The sequence below is a fragment of the Podarcis raffonei genome, chromosome 2 (genome assembly GCF_027172205.1).
Source record: "Podarcis raffonei isolate rPodRaf1 chromosome 2, rPodRaf1.pri, whole genome shotgun sequence".
Lineage (NCBI taxonomy): Eukaryota > Metazoa > Chordata > Lepidosauria > Squamata > Lacertidae > Podarcis > Podarcis raffonei.
The window spans coordinates 68,601,250-68,617,472 of NC_070603.1; the positions used below are offsets into that span (position 1 = coordinate 68,601,250).

Here is a 16,223-nt window from a genome sequence, read left to right on the forward strand (position 1 = left end):
CGGCTCTCCCCTTGCGGCTGCAAGGAAACAATGGTCTGGAGCCCGCCGCCGCCGCCGCTACGACCAATGTATAGATAATGTGCGATCCTCCCTGCCGGGCTCGAGGCGGCTATTTTTAGCAACGCCCGCAAGATCCCCCCACCCGGCGCGCTCTTCCCTCCCCTCGCCCAAGCCGGGAGTGGAAGCGCCGCCGTGCAGGGCAAAGGGAGCCGACGAGGCACCGGCTGCTGCTGCTGCTGCTGCTGCGACTCCGCTCCCCGCCCCCTTCCGCGGTGCGACCCGGGCGGCCGGCGCCGCAGGAGCCCTTCCTTCCACACGCTGCGCCAGGCGCCCAGGTGGGTTATGGCTGTTTGTGGTGTTGTCGTCTCGCTCGCCGCCGCCGCCGCCGCCGCCGCTTCTCCCTCAGCCGCCCCGCCGGCGAGGCCCAGCGCCTCTTGCCCAGCAAAGAGCGAGCGAGCGAGGGAAGCGTGCCTCTTTAACCCTCTCGGGGCTGGGCGTGTCCGCGCCGCCGCCGCTTCCCGCTCGCCGGCTCCGAAATGGTGGACGCGCCGAGGCGGGGGAGGAAGGTTTGGGACGCAGGTGGAAAGGGCGACTCTTCTAGCCAGGCGGACGCCCACCTCCCCGAGTCTCCCCCCCCCCCGGCGGCTTTTCCTGGCTCTGCTTTCCGGCAGTGGCAGGAAAGGGCCTAGCTAGTGTCTCTGAGAGCAGCCACCTCTCCACCTCTCTCGCTCCCTTCCTTCCCAAACGAGCCAAGCAGCCCCATCTCTTCGCGCCTGCGGTGTGTGCACGGGGGAAAGAGCTCCGGGCTGTTTTGCCTTTTATTTCGGCTTCACCAGACACTCCAGCCTCCAGTCATGGAGGCTTCTGCAAAAGCCTCCCATTTCCTCTCGCTTCCCCTCCCAGCTCCTATTAATAGCAGGGGTGCTTTTGTCTTGCCTTTCGCATCCGTTAATTATTCTCATTACTGGGACGGGGTAGGGAGCGGGCAAGGAGAGCTGAAGAAGGAAAAAGAACAAGAGCGGGCGCGGGGGGGGCAGAGGAGGCAGCCGCCCAATCTCTTCTTATATAAACAGGGTAATAAAGGAGCTTTCTGCAGCCTGGTGGGTGGGGTGGGGGGCGATGTGTGGGGTGCTGTGGGATTCCCCCACGTACAGACACGCACAAGCCCCTCCCCCAGCCCGTGCTACGCTATAGGCGCAGGCCGCGAGGTGGGCCTGCTCTGGTAGAGCCGAGGTCAACAGATAATGCAACTGGGGGGGCCTCTCACCAAAATCTGAATCGATGCCTTCTGCACTCTCACACCCCCAGAATCAAATAGGAAAAAATCTGTAAGGGGGAAATGGGGATTTGAACACAAATAAAGGCCTCTTGAATTTAATGTATAAGCAGATCTGCCCCCAGTCCCTGGAAGGATTTTTTAAAATGTACTGGCTTTGAGGTCTATACAGAGGATGGAGTCCTAAAAGGCTTCACCACATAGATAATGCAACTATATTGTGTCCTGCGGAAGGAATGGCAATTCTGTTTTATTTAGTTTCGGTTATCAGATCTGTGCATTGGCTATCTAAACATGCACTGCAACAGATGGCTTGTAGCTGAACAGGACTGGTGCAGCACCAATGATGGTACCGTGGTGCTTTGTGTTCCAAACCTGGTTGTGTCACACAACCCATCCCTGTCTGGTGTACCTTAATAAATAAATAAAATTATTTTCAGTGTATCTGAAGAAGTGTGCATGCACACAAAAGCTTATACCCAGAACAAACTTAGTTGGTCTCTAAGGTGCTACTGGACAATGTTTTAATTTTTTAATTTATTTCGGCTGCGTCAGACTACCTACCTGAATCTGGTGTACCTTAAGAGGCACACAGGGCCTGAGCAAAACCATAACCTCAAAAACGTCCCTGGATGTCTCAGATCTCAGAAGTGGAATAGCAACTCATGCGTGTGTGTGTTTTGTTATATATTTTAAATGTTTTATTCTGAAGCTGTATCTTGGTGTTTTTTGTTATGTGTATGACCTGCTTTATTTATTTTTCTTATGTACATTGTTTTGAGAGAGATATTATTATGTTACTTAAAATGTGGGATTTTGTTGTTATTATTAGCAGTAGCAGTTGCATTGAATATGGAATCTGTATTTTAAAAATATGTATAGTAGTTGGGCTTTTTTATGAGACATGCAAATTGCTTTGATTTCTTGAAATTGCAAGATTGCAATTTGGAGTTTGCACCAACATAATATTTTGACCATACCCATGTCAAACCATTATTTACAATGGTGTATTTATAAATCAAAGATTAAAATCCTGTTCTTTCTTTGATCAGTGACAATAATATGTCATCCAGAGTAATATGGATTACTTTCCCCTTAACCATTCTTACACCTTCATTAAGGGAAACAGAAGAACAGCAGCAATTTTCTCTTTTGCCAAAAAACCGGTTTGGAAGGATGGGGTGGTTGGTTCAGTCTGTACAGTGATTGCAATAGTTCTCTCTTTGTTTATCCATAACAAATTAAGATGGTTTATTTAGGATTACACAAATCTACTTCATGAAATGCACTAAAAGGTAGGGGGATGTCTTCTTTTCCCTGATACTTGAACAAAGGCACCTTTAGCCAGGTCAGATGTGGCACTGCTGAGCACTGGGTATCAAATTTGACCTTATGGCAAAGGTCTGAACACCTTTTTCACTTTCAGATTGTGACAAAGTGCTTACTCATGGTAGCTGTTGAGGTAGTGGTATTGTTTAATTGTGGTTTTCATCATGTGACTGCATCTGTTAATGCATTCAGCATTTTGTATATAGTATTGGAGGGGGGAAATCCTATGGTAAGTAGGGGTACAAGAGTGCTAGAATTCTTCCAAGTAGTCTGGATCACTCTATTCTCTGCTATTGTTCAGAAGGATAAAAGCCTCCCCATCTTGACCTGGCTTTCTTTACTTGCTTTTTCCAACACTGTGGGCAACACCTGCTTATCCAGTGGGATGAGAAGAGAACAACAGAGGGAGGGGGGAAGAAGGGAAAGCTGAGGTTGATGAAGTGAGTAGGGCAAGCACATATTTATGTGGAACAAAAATATTTGGACAGCTGGTAATTTTTGGAGTCTTGCCTTATTGTGTCATTTATCCCAAACCATGTTCCTAAGCTGGCCGTGAACCAGAAATACAGACATGTGGCAAAAATCTGTGGATATTTTATGGAGCGCATAAATTATGGTGACAACATGTTGATGCTTTCAGCAGAAAACATGATAACTGAATGCACCTGTGGCAGTGAACAAGATGATAAGAGTAGTGAGTTGTTTGTTGTACAGATTATGTGGAGAGTAACCTATTTCAAATACATAAAAGTGTATATGCTCTGTATTAGTGATCTTCAAACTGTGTACCTTCAGCTTATCATTTCATCCTCATTGACTTGACTGCCAAGGATTTGCTGTAAGATGCTTCTACTTTGATTTAGACCAAGATTTAATGTACACAGTCAGTTCTCACAGAGCACCAGCCAAATGCAGTGAACCTCATTTTTGTCCTCTCAGGACTACAACACTTAACACATCTAGTATTCTTCTCTGGCTGTGAGAACTGCAGCTTAAAGTTGGTAGCAGAGTCATGTTGCAATTTAGGGAAGCTTTTCCATCTTTACTGATCTTCTCAACTGTGATAGGGTGCAACGTTTAATCAATTAATCTGTTAAGATTAATGGATAGAAAACAATTTTAATTAACTAAAACAGTGTCCTCCAATAAACCAGGCAGCATATTTTTAAAATAAAAAAGTTGTTACGGATACAAACAAAGCTTATTAAAACTACAGGTGGCAAGTAACATCTTGAAGGAGGCATTCCTTCCTTTCACACAGGAGACAATGTTTCTCCTAAAAAGGCTACCTGCTAGAACACATGTTTACATCATTAAAACAAAGTATATGTCTTGTTTCAGAGCTATTGTTTTACCTACTTTCAAATTTCTAGGCAAAGATTTCTTTAATCACGTGCCAGCCCCACTTGCTGAGCTTCCAAAGAACCCCAGCTTTTCCTGGAACAAAGTTTTAAAAGCCAGTGTTAGTGAACAACGAAAACCAGCCGTGGTTTGTAAGATGGCTCAAAGCTTCTGCTTGGGGAATAAGATTTATGCCTGGAGATGAGGAAGCACACGAAAATTCTGCCAGAAGTCACTGTCCACTAATCCTTTGGGTGTTAGAGCAGGGCAGGGCACCTTGTAACCCTCCAAATGTTATTGGTTGCCAGCTCCCATAAGCCCCAACCAGCATGGCCAGTTATGGTCCAACAGCATCTGGGGGCAACAGGTTCCTCATCTCTGTGTTAGAAAGCTTGCATCATCACCCTTGTACCATTTCTGGGATACTGGTAGCACCATTATTTCCTGTTCAGAAGAATCCAGAAGCATCAGAAAGGATAACACTCTACTGATAAAGATGGAGCTTTGAAACTTCTTTGAATGCAGCTGGGGGTTTGTTTCTTCCAACTGCTGTGTGCACCAGCATTAGTATTGAAATCATCACAGCTAGACATAGCTATTAACACCTTGGAGAGGTAGATGAGAAATTGAGTTCACACCTTAACCCTTCCTAGTGTTTTATTTGGAGTAGTTTGTACTCAAGATAGCTAAACAGGCCCAACAGGATTTTCATAGATTTATTTTTTTTTACATGAGAAAAGGAGATAAGTCAGATTGTCAGATCATTATTGTGTTGGTTGCGTTACAGTAGCACCTAGAATCCCCTGTGAGATGAGCAGTGAACACACATAGTAAGAAAGAGCCGCACATCCTGCCCTGGTCAGTCCTGAGAGCAGAATATAAGCAAGGCCAAGATCATTGTTTGGAGAGACATAGCCAGATCAGTGAAAGGGAGAAAAAATCCAGATTTCTTGGTTCTCCTATCATTTCTTTCTGCACTCACTAGCCCATATGTTGTTTGCTTGTTTTTAAAAATATTGAACCATATACAATAAAAACTTCAGACACAATCCAATAGAAAATAAGCGTCTTCACATAGAGTTGTCTCCCTGAGAAATAAATATGTGTGTGCTTACCTTCCTCCATTGTCTTCAGTGTTACTTGGGATTTTCTGGGAACAAGTCTTACTGAACACAATAAGACATGCTTCTGAGTCAATGGGTATAAAATGTCACTGTTAACTGCTTCAGATTGGTTGGCTCTGTTGTGGGCAGAAGGTAGATTGGGATCTACTCTGGAATATTCAAGCTTTGTGTTTGGAAGAAGGGTTTTCCTACACTGCTGCAGCTGGCTGCTATAGGTAGCAGAGAAGGGCTGTACCTGATATTGTGGTTTCTGCTGATTCTTCTTACCTTTTAGTGCAGTGAGTTGTTTTGGGACTACAGTTCCCATCATCCCTGACCACTGGTCCTGTTAGCTAGGGATGATGGGAGTTGTAGTCCCAAAACAGCTGGAGGGCCAAGTTTGGCAGTCACTGTTTTAGTTCAAGTGAAGTTGTTTGTGGAGAAGCAGATAAGCATCTTTATCCTGTTTCTTCCTTGAGCTGTCTGTCTACAGGTTCCTGAACCCTCCCTGCATCTCCCTTTCAGAAAAGATAGCTTGTTTGGGGGGGGGAATGAACTTGCATGAGGAAACCCTGTTAAACCTTATCATAGCACCAGACTAATGTGGTTGCAGAGAAGATCCGGCTTCCTTCTGGCAAGGGTGATTTATATAAACTCCAGTTTTATACTTCAAGAGGTTTAGGTTGTGAAACGGAGTAATCAAATACATAAAATAAGAAGGATCTGGTTCCAGATTAGTCCCACAATTTCACTTTCATTAGGCTTGGAGCGGATTCACAAATGCATATGTTGCTGACTTGAGAACTGCAAGATATATGAAGTTATGAGTTGCCAAGTGTGAATGAGGCTTCACATATCAAACTCCGCAGATACCTCCATCCAGCACAGTGGTTTTCAGTGGAGCCAGTTCAAACATTCAACTGTGAGCTATTTCCATGCATGTGCAGGGTCTTCTGCATGCTCACAACCTGGCCAGAATCAGGTAGATATTCCAATTTTATGAACTGGTGACTCTACATGGGGATCCAGGCATGCATACATTGTAACTAGTGCAATTACAGCAATTATTCTTTTTTCCTTAGAAGATTCTGTGTTTGACCAGCAGATTTAAATCCCACAATGGATTGTGAAGTTTGGTTGGATTTGGAGTCCCTGCCTGTTTGTGTTTCCATGTAGTTGGTTTGCTGAATCCAGTGCTTGGCATCTGGATAAAATACCCTCCAAGAATTGTCTTCCAAGGTCAAAACAATGTACAGGTAGCCAAAATAGTTTCTGACAGTGGCTAAAACTAGGTGCGTGAGGGGATACGTACAAGGCACTGGAGTCGTTATTGAATGATCCATTTTCTGTCATTTACTCACAGCTTCTGCCAAGGAGAGGAACATCTTGATAATGAGATTGTATTCCCTGACCAACTTGGCTTGACGCCATTACTGGATTGACTCTATAAAAAAAAAAAAAATCTAATACACTGTTAAAGCCAGTTTTATTCTTTACTTCCACAACATTCCTAGCAAATAATTCCACAGATTAAACTATGTGGAAAACTATGATCCTAAAAGATGTAGCAATAAAAAAGTTAGCATAGGTACCTTCAGTTCCATAGTCTTGTAGAATCATAAGGCTGAATAGCATGTTAAAGTCTGCTCAACTGAGGCAGAGTGTGATACACATAAATCTTGTCCTTTGGGAACCCATTGTTTTGTTGTTAATGTTTGTAATCTGATGGAGGTGACTGTGATTTGTGAAAGGTTATGCCAGAACAATTGTGTTAGTGTCTAGGGTCCCACTAAAGTCTCTTTTTTGTATACAACTAACTGATATATAACTAACTAACTAACTAACATGGATGGCGCTGTGGTCTAAACCACAGAGCCTAGGGCATGCCATTCAGAAGGTCAGTAGTTCGAATCCCCGCAGCAGAGTGAGCTCCTGTTGTTCAGTCCCAGCTCCTGCCCACCTAACAGTTCAAAAGCACATCAAAGTACTGCTTTGGCGGGAAGGTAAATAGGTACCGCTCCGGCGGGAAGGTAAACGGCGTTTCTGTGCGCTGCTCTGGTTCACCAGAAGCGACTTCGTAATGCTGGCCACATGACCCAGAAGCTGTCTGCGGACAAACACCGGCTCCCTCGGCCTATAGAGCGAGATGAGCGCCACAACCCCAGAGTCGTCTGCGACTGGACCTAACAGTCAGGGATACCTTTACCTTTTAAACTGATAGTTATAGGACTTCCACCAGAGATTCAGTCTGTATGAAATTATTCTCATGTGCCGTATCACCCAGCGAACTTCATGATTGAACAGGTATTTGAACCTGAGTCTTCTGTGTCTAAACCTACTAACCCACCCTGACTTCCCCACTGCCTTCCTAACCATCATCATAATCCCATAGGCAAGCAATTGGCGCATTCTAGGCAGAGTTCATCAATGGGACCAGAAGAGCACACAGAAATTCAGGCAAGAAACAGGACCTTGGAGAGCTCCAAGAGGCACCTGACATAGTTCAAGCTGGATACAAACCACCAAGTTCGGCAAAGATCTGGAGCTCGCTGAAGGCTGAAAAATATGGGCACCCAGTTCAGGGGGTGAACTCTCCAGGATCTCAGGCATGGATCTTTCAGTGCTCCTTTTAACTGGAGGTGCCAAGGATTGCTCCTGGGAGCTCCATGAGCAAAGCCTGTTGTCCACTCCTCCATGAAAACATGGGCTGTGTTTCCCACTGAGGGTTCATAAAACAGGTGCTTGGTCAAGACTATAATTTTCAGAGCATTTGTATTATAATGTCCAAATCTTTCATATATATATATGAATGATTTGGACATTATAATACAATATAATACTATATATAATAATGTCCAAATCAGATGAGAGAGAGCTCTTCTCAAAGCTCCTAAGTTTGTAGCTAAAATAAATTAGAGAAAGTTAATACATTCATGCAAAGGAATAGACTTCCGTGTCTAAACCTACTGGTCAAAGAGACACAAGAGCCTCACATTCATACACAACCACAGGGTTCTACCAGCTTCATCTGTGCTGATTTCTTTCTGGCTAATGGGACCAATTCTGGTCATCCTCTGTCCCCTTTTCTTCCCTGCTTTGTGTGCTGTCAGTGTAGACAACACTGATAATCAATTTGGAGGTGGGGGAGATCCTTGTCAGCAACATTATGGGAAAAGCCCAGTGTACAACATTTGTCATATTTGAGAACTTAGCAGGACTCTCAGCAGAGATGGAATCTTGCCAGCCAGAGTGTTTGTGGGAAAGGAATGGAACCAATGTGATGTAGCCACTGCTGCCATGAAATACTGGGACAGCCCAGTGTTCACACTGAAGGCAGAATCAATACACATCTGAAAATTCTGAAGATTAAAAAGGGAAATGTGTTTTAAAAAACTGATATCTAAAACAAATGTGGAAATGACCATGGAAACTAATCTGGAATCAACTTAGTTTATCTTTCCCTTACCACGTAGCACACCCATCTCTGTGACAAATCTGTCAGAGTGGCTAGGACAGGAGTCTAGGGATGATCTACGTGACAGAAGGAAAGTGGAATGAAGCCCATTTGTAATGGAGGTTGAGTAACTCTTAGGGGGAAAGCATGGAAACCAGAAATAAAAGGCAGAGACAAACACTGGATTGTTATGGGGGGTGGGACAGAGAGAGATGTTTTGAGACAATAAGCTACACATGTTTGGAATTCCTGGATTTTTTTTCCTTTTAAAACAGGATGGGAGTAGTCTGTATTGGATCAGAGCAGTTGTGCCTGTCTTCCTGGAGGACAAAGAAGCAGCCGATGGGGTGGGGAGCATGTAAACCAGGAAAACAACATGAGGGGAAAGGTCCAAATATCACTCCCCCACTTTCAAGCAGCACTGCTCCAGTCAAATTGAAGTTCACCACGACTGCTTTAAAGTCATAACAAATATGTCAGGAGATTAATCATGGATCTCTCACGTGATGTCTCATTTGGCGCTGAATAGATGGCTGAACCAGAGATTCTGGAGAGGGAACTGCATTTGGAAAATAATGAGATGGTGTCCTAGGGAGTCATTGCTAAGCAGAAGTTCATGTGATGTGCTTTCTAGTCTTCTGTTGTGGCTGTTGCCTCTTATAATGGAAGTTCCGGCTCATCGTGTAAGTTATAGACTGTTGCTGCTGCTATAGTACAGGTGATGGTTCTGCTAGCTAAGGTCCACTGAGCTAGGCCAGGAGTGGCACCAAAAGGAAGAGCAGGAGTGCAAGTCCAAGCTCTCCTTATCTTGTCCTCTTCATCTACATGCCTTTCTAGGGTCTGTGCTGCCTTTGACATGCACTGCCTGACTGAGGAGCCCTGGTTTTAGTTACCTGAAGGAGCACCTGCCTGTAGATCAACAGCAAGGTAGGTGCATTTCTCTTATGGTTCCAAGTTGCTGCTTATATATTTATTTGTTATATGAATCACCTTTTGCATACATCTCAATGTGATTTACAAATATACAATAAAAACTCAAAACAGTTTTTTTAAAAGAGTGCAAAAACAACTAAAGAAATGTTTTTAAATTGATACAAAATGGCCATGTTGGTTTTTGGTAATTATGGTTTTTGGTATGGGAGTGAGAGCATTTTCACGGGTTGACTCCATTATAATGTTTCAGTGATTGTCCTTTTTTTCACTTTGTAACTTAACTTGTTTTCAAATTGTTGCCTTGATACTATTCTACTGAATGTTAGCACCATTCAATGAAGATGTCAACCCAATGTATGGCAGTTGTAGAAAAGATTTCATGTTAGGGGATCATTGGGAACAGGACTGAAAATGCAACTGGCGATATCATGCTACTGTTATACAAATATATCCTTGTAAAAATATCAAAACGTAGAGAAATTAAGATAGTGCCTTTTATCAGTTATGCACTTTCTTAGGATAGTATGTCAAAGTTGGTTGGTTTTCTTCGAAGCCTGATACTAGTTCTTTTTGTGCTGATTTCTAGATAGCTACAGGGAAAATCACTGCCTTTAATTTGGGGTCTTCTGAGTGCTTCCTTTGTCTAGCAGGGGAAGAGGAAACTTAAGTGACACCTGGCATTCTTCTCAAGCTCCTTTTACCCAACTCCTCCACACAGTGCATTGCATTTCCTTTGCCATAAATATTTATGGGCCGGAGTCACCGTACATGTGCATTTATATATGATATTAAGGATGTGGATAAAGACCAGCTGTGCAAGGATAGGCCAAAGGGACCTATGGTGCTCGTGATAGCATTGAGGCCAAATGCATTACAGATCTTTAGCGGAGAATGGAATTTGGACCCATTTGCAGGAACTGGGAAGAGAGAACACAGATGAATGGTGAGAAAAAGGCTCAAATGTTTGAAAAGAAGCTCCCCTTCAGGCTGAGGCCTCCAGGTAGTTCAGAAACTCCCATCTCTGGTGCAGCAAACTACTCAGCTGGGAAGGGTGGTTGTATGGGTGTTTAATAATGCATGACATGGAGACTTAGGGCTTTGTTCACTCTGTACAAATTATAAATAATAATAATAATAATAATAATAATAATAATAATAATAATAATAATATAGTAAGAATAAGAATAGTCTCCCCTTTAGGGTAGCTAGAACTAGCGAGCAGCATTCCATTCTGTTTCCTTGGGATTATTCACAAGTCACTGGGCATCTAGTGATCTGTCTGACTAAAACTGCTTTCAGTTTTAAGTAGTTTCCAAGGATGCCAGTTGTCAGAGATGCTGGGAAATGTAGTCCAGTAACACCTAGAGGGCCACATACTCCACATCCCTGCTCAATGCTCTCACTTAAGTAGTTGTCTTATTCCAGGCCCATGAGGGATTTGCCCATGGAGTCCAATATTTGTTTCAATGTGCCACACATCCCTATGGTAACGCACACTATGATTCGGGAAACTGCTTTTACAGCTGTGGAATTTGGCCTATGGCCTATGGCCTATCAGGCCTATGGCCCATCCAGCACAGCAGCCTGTTCACACAGTAGCCACTCTGATACCTGTGGGAAACCTGCAAGCAGGATTCAGGCAAAGAAGGGTACTCTCCCCTCTTGTGGTTTCTAGAAACTGGTCCTCAGAAGCACCACTGCCTCTAACCATGAAGGCAGAGCAGAGCTATCACAGCTGGTAGCCCCCCCCCCATGAATTTAATCTAACTCTATATATCAATCAGCTTATTTATGGCAGAGCCACTCACATACACATAGACCACCTTTCTTTCAGAAGACAGCTCCAAATTCAATTCCACATTAAAAAAAACAAAAAACCTGACTGAAACAACTCATTTTATTGTATTGATCCTAAGACGTTTGTCAGAGCTGGAGATAATACATGCATCTCATAATGCACGTTCTGTTATTGTGGTATCTCTATATGTCCCAAGTGCATTGTTGCTCCTGCACAATACTCCCGCAAGGCCCTCGTAATACAATATGGTGGGATGTACAATGTACAGTTCTGCTACTTTACATCCCTGTACAGCCTTAAAAGACAGAGATATTTATTTATTTTTGACAGCAAAATTGTTTAAGCTTTCTGAAGTGGAGAGAAAGAAAAGGGAAAGGAACTCTGAGTCACTTCTGATGAGATAACAGTGACAACTGAAGCAAGACACCACCACAACCCCTGCTCAGTGCAACTTGCCATTTTTCTTTGCACAGAAGAGATGGGATCTTGATTAGTTTACAGCTTCCACATTACACTACACACACTAAGCAATGTGTGTGTGTGTGTGTGTGTGCGTGTGCACTGCATGTTGTGCAGTGGCTCTTATAGCACAGTCCTTAGACATCAGTTGCACTGTATTTGATGAGGCCTGCGCATAGGTATGTTTGCATAGAATTGCGGTCTCAAGCTTCAAGCTTATTCACACTCAGTGGGAGTCAGCTCCACGGAACTCTTTAGGTCTTAAAGGTAAAGGGACCCCTGACCATTAGGTCTAGTCGTGGCCGACTCTGGGGTTGCAGCGCTCATCTCACTTTATTGGCCGAGGGAGCCAGCGTACAGCTTCCGGGTCATGTGGCCAGCATGACTAAGCCGCTTCTGGCGAACCAGAGCAGCACACAGAAACGCTGTTTACCTTCCCACCGGAGCGGTGCCTATTTATCTACTTGCACTTTGACGTGCTTTCAAACTGCTAGGTTGGCAGGAGCAGGGACCAAGCAATGGGAGCTCACCCCATCACAGGGATTCGAACTGCCGACCTTCTGATCGGCAAGCCCTAGGCTCTGTGGTTTGGACCACAGCGCCACCAGTGTCCCACTCTTTATATCTTAGGATTGTGCTTTAAATTGCTAAAGTAATAAGGAAGTGCTTCTTCTCACCTCACATAGCCAAAAGATATAGTGGCCATCAACAGCTTGAGGACAGCTTTAAAGTGACAGTAGACAGATTGCGGGGGGGGGGGGCTACAGCTTTCCATAGCTATTATTTATTATTTCAAATGTATAGCTTTCCCTTCCTCCCTGAAAGGAGCCTAGGGCAGATCACAATAATATAATTACATTTTTAAACAACAACAAAGCTCTTAACATGTTGCAGACAGCAGTTTAAACCAGAGTGTGAAAACTTTGTAAAAGCCCCAAACTTGTCTCAAGTCGTTGTTCTTCATGCTACCTTCTACTGATAGGGACCATGAGCAAGACCTTCACCCTCAGATACCTCTGCTGTGCTTATCTTATTTGTTGAGTTTCTTTCTGAATGGTGGCACTTTGTTTCGGCCCATCTCTGCTCTACTGCACTGCTTCTAACTAAAGAGGAACCAATTTTCCATCATGTCCCCAATGCCTAAGTATAGTTTCTCTGGTTCGAACAAGCCTGTGATCTTTTGGAGAGTCACTGGGTGATGAGGATCCCATTGCTGACCATCAGTATCTTAAAAAAGAAGAAAGATTAGACGTAGACTCACCTGCTGGAGCTGTAAAACAAGAAAACACATAACTGTCAGATACTTTTTTTAAAAAATAGAGGATCAAAAATATGGTCATAACAGGGATAGTTGTGGAGCTTCTCACTAGTCAAGTTGAAAGCCATATTCATTAGGGGGCTGTGACAGTTTCACAACCACATGCTGTATGGCAGCTCTAAGGGAAATGGATGTATGCTATCTGTGTGAAGAAGAAACTCATTTTTCCCAGTGACAAAATATTGTTTTGAGTTCTGGGAAAACATATTAGCTCCACAATAAAAAAGTATAGCCTCAAGGGAAGACAAGCGGATGGTATTCTACAAATGAGAAACAACCGTTGTTATTTATTTATGTAATGAATGTGCATGGCAGCCCTTGACAGAGCAACAGAAGCGCAGTTGACAGATCTCTGCCCTGAGGAGCTTACATTGTAAATTTAGACGGGACGGGCAAAGGAGAAGTAGGATGAAGCATGGGTGAGAGAGATGGGTATGTACAAATACATCTCCATGTATTTTAGGAATCATTTCAATTGGACACTGGCAAAGTAGCTGCTGATTTATTTGCCTAAAATGTTAAGGAGCTTGATCATGCTGAGAGACCTATGGAGTGCTAAGGGTTTCTTAGAAGGAAATTTCTGTTCTTGAGGGGGGGAAGTGCCTATGGGCAGAAGATTGCTTAGTTAGCATTGTTCAGACCTTCAGAGGAATGCTGAAGTGAAAACCCAAGTAGGAGTGGTTGGTTGAAGAGAGAGCACTCATGTAGTACAGGCAAGAGATTGGGAATGAGGAAGCCTCTGATCCTCTAGATGTGTTGAACTACAACTCCCATCAGTGCAGCCATCACAATCAATAGAAAGGAATTATAGGAGTTGCAGTCCAACAATACTGGAAGGACCAAAGTTTTCCCAACTTAGTGTAGAAAACTGACACCCTCCTTTTTTTTCATTCTTTGCCTATAAGCAGCTTTTGGAGAAGTCAAAGAAATTTAAATTTCTACAGCACCTTAAGGCCATCTTAGGATGCTTCCAAATAACCTGTTTATTGAGCATTAATTCTGATTTGTTTGTGTGGAGGTTTGGTGACAGTTGCAACAACCAAGTATTATTACCACGCTTTCCATGGCATTTCCCATCACTTTCCTTATCACAAAAAGTCAGTTTTTGGGGGTGGGGGAGAAGGTTTGTTGGGCAAGACCTCACCATCAGCTGCAATTGCGCAACCTGAATTTGTCAATATTTGATTGAACCCTACCTGAGAAAAGAAGCAGCCTGGAAGTGCTCCTACTATTAGAAGAGGGACTCATTTGTTTTTAATCTACTGAATAGACGTTGCCCCATCTTTATTCCCTCAAATATGACACTCCCAGGCTGTTGCTGCATTGGGGGGGGGGATTCTTCACCTACTCAGCACCTGTCAGTTGTGCACCAACACAAAATTCATAGAATCATAGAATCATAGAGTTGGAAGAGACCACAAGGGCCATTGAGTCCAACCCCCTGCCAAGCAGGAAACACCATCAGAGCACTCCTGACATATGGTTGTCAAGCCTCTGCTTAAAGACCTCCAAAGAAGGAGACTCCACCACACTCCTTGGCAGCAAATTCCACTGTCGAACAGCTCTTACTGTCAGGAAGTTCTTCCTAATGTTTAGGTGGAATCTTCTTTCTTGTAGTTTGGATCCATTGCTCCGTGTCCGCTTCTCTGGAGCAGCAGAAAACAACCTTTCTCCCTCCTCTATGTGACATCCTTTTATATATTTGAACATGGCTATCATATCACCCCTTAACCTCCTCTTCTCCAGGCTAAACATGCCCAGCTCCCTTAGCCGTTCCTCATAAGGCATCGTTTCCAGGCCTTTGACCATTTTGGTTGCCCTCCTCTGGACACGTTCCAGTTTGTCAGTGTCCTTCTTGAACTGTGGTGCCCAGAACTGGACACAGTACTCCAGGTGAGGTCTGACCAGAGCAGAATACAGTGGCACTATTACTTCCCTTGATCTAGATGCTATACTCCTATTGATGCAGCCCAGAATTGCATTGGCTTTTTTAGCTGCCGCATCACACTGTTGGCTCATGTCTAGTTTGTGGTCAACCAAGACTCCTAGATCCTTTTCACATGTAGTGCTCTCAAGCCAGGTGTCACCCATCTTGTATTTGTGCCTCTCATTTTTTTTGCCCAAGTGCAATACTTTACATTTCTCCCTGTTAAAATTCATCTTGTTTGTTTTGGCCCAGTTCTCTAATCTGTCAAGGTCGTTTTGAAGTGTGATCCTGTCCTCTGGGGTGTTAGCCACCCCTCCCAGTTTGGTGTCATCTGCAAATTTGATCAGGATGCCCTTGAGTCCATCATCCAAGTCGTTGATAAAGATGTTGAATAAGACCGGGCCCAAGACAGAACCAAGTTTAAAATTAAAGAATTAAAATTAAAATTCACCAAGTTTAAAATTAAAGAACAGAGACAAATGACTGTGCTTTGCTGGTTTAATATTAAAACATGAAGGCAGTGAGCTTGATTCTCATCTCAGTTGCCTTTGGCACTACCAGCAGCAGCCTTTTGGAAGTGGCACCAGGATCCAACCCCACCCCTAATGTGCCATGCCTGCACAGCTTGCCCTGAGGTTATACTGCAAAAACAGCCCAATACAATTCCTCTTCTGCTGTGTTTCCCATCACTAGCTGGGCCGTGCCATCGAGGTCTTTAAAAGCACCATTTCACTAAGTGATCTTCCAGAGGTTATTGTTACTTTACACCACTTCTTTTTCTTCTTCCTGTTTTTTTTTAAAAAAGCAAACTAGAGAATTAGAACAGCAAGACTGAAACCTTTTAGAACTGCAGCCATTATAATGTTCCCAGCACATGAGCAATTCATCAGAGAACCAACTTAGCAACCGAGGCTGTGGATTTCCTACCAGTGGAAGTTTTTAATAATAGATCACAGACATTTTTTAAAACACACACACACACATTGGATATAATTAATCCCATCTTAATGTTCAAGGGGGCTGCCCACTGAGTGACCTTGTAGGATCCTTGCCATCTTATTTATATGTATATTTATGAGTTTTCTGCACATTTGGTAAAGCAGTTTAAAAAAAGAAATAAGGACATGGGAAGCTGCTATATACAAGTAAGACTTTTTGTCCATTTGGCTCAGCATCATCTACTCTGCCTGGCAGCTGCTGTCCAGCATCTCAGGTGGAGAAGGGCTTTTCCATTGCCTGTCCCTGCAGACACCAAGGTTGAACCCATAACCCAGTTCTGCCATTG

At 43.7% G+C, this 16,223-nt stretch overlaps 1 protein-coding gene across 2 annotated transcripts in view; it reads left to right on the forward strand.

Moving 5' to 3' along the window:
- The first annotated feature begins 227 nt into the window (after positions 1-227).
- Positions 228-16,223, forward strand: part of CPLX2 (complexin 2) — a 112,765-nt gene continuing 96,769 nt past the window's right edge. The window contains exons 1-2 of one of the 2 annotated variants that reach the window (XM_053377156.1): positions 232-335; positions 9,341-9,430. The gene's annotated coding sequence lies outside the window, so the exon portion shown is untranslated. Of the gene's footprint in view, positions 336-9,340; positions 9,431-16,223 lie in introns of both variants that reach the window. The other variant, XM_053377157.1, reaches the window with a different exon arrangement.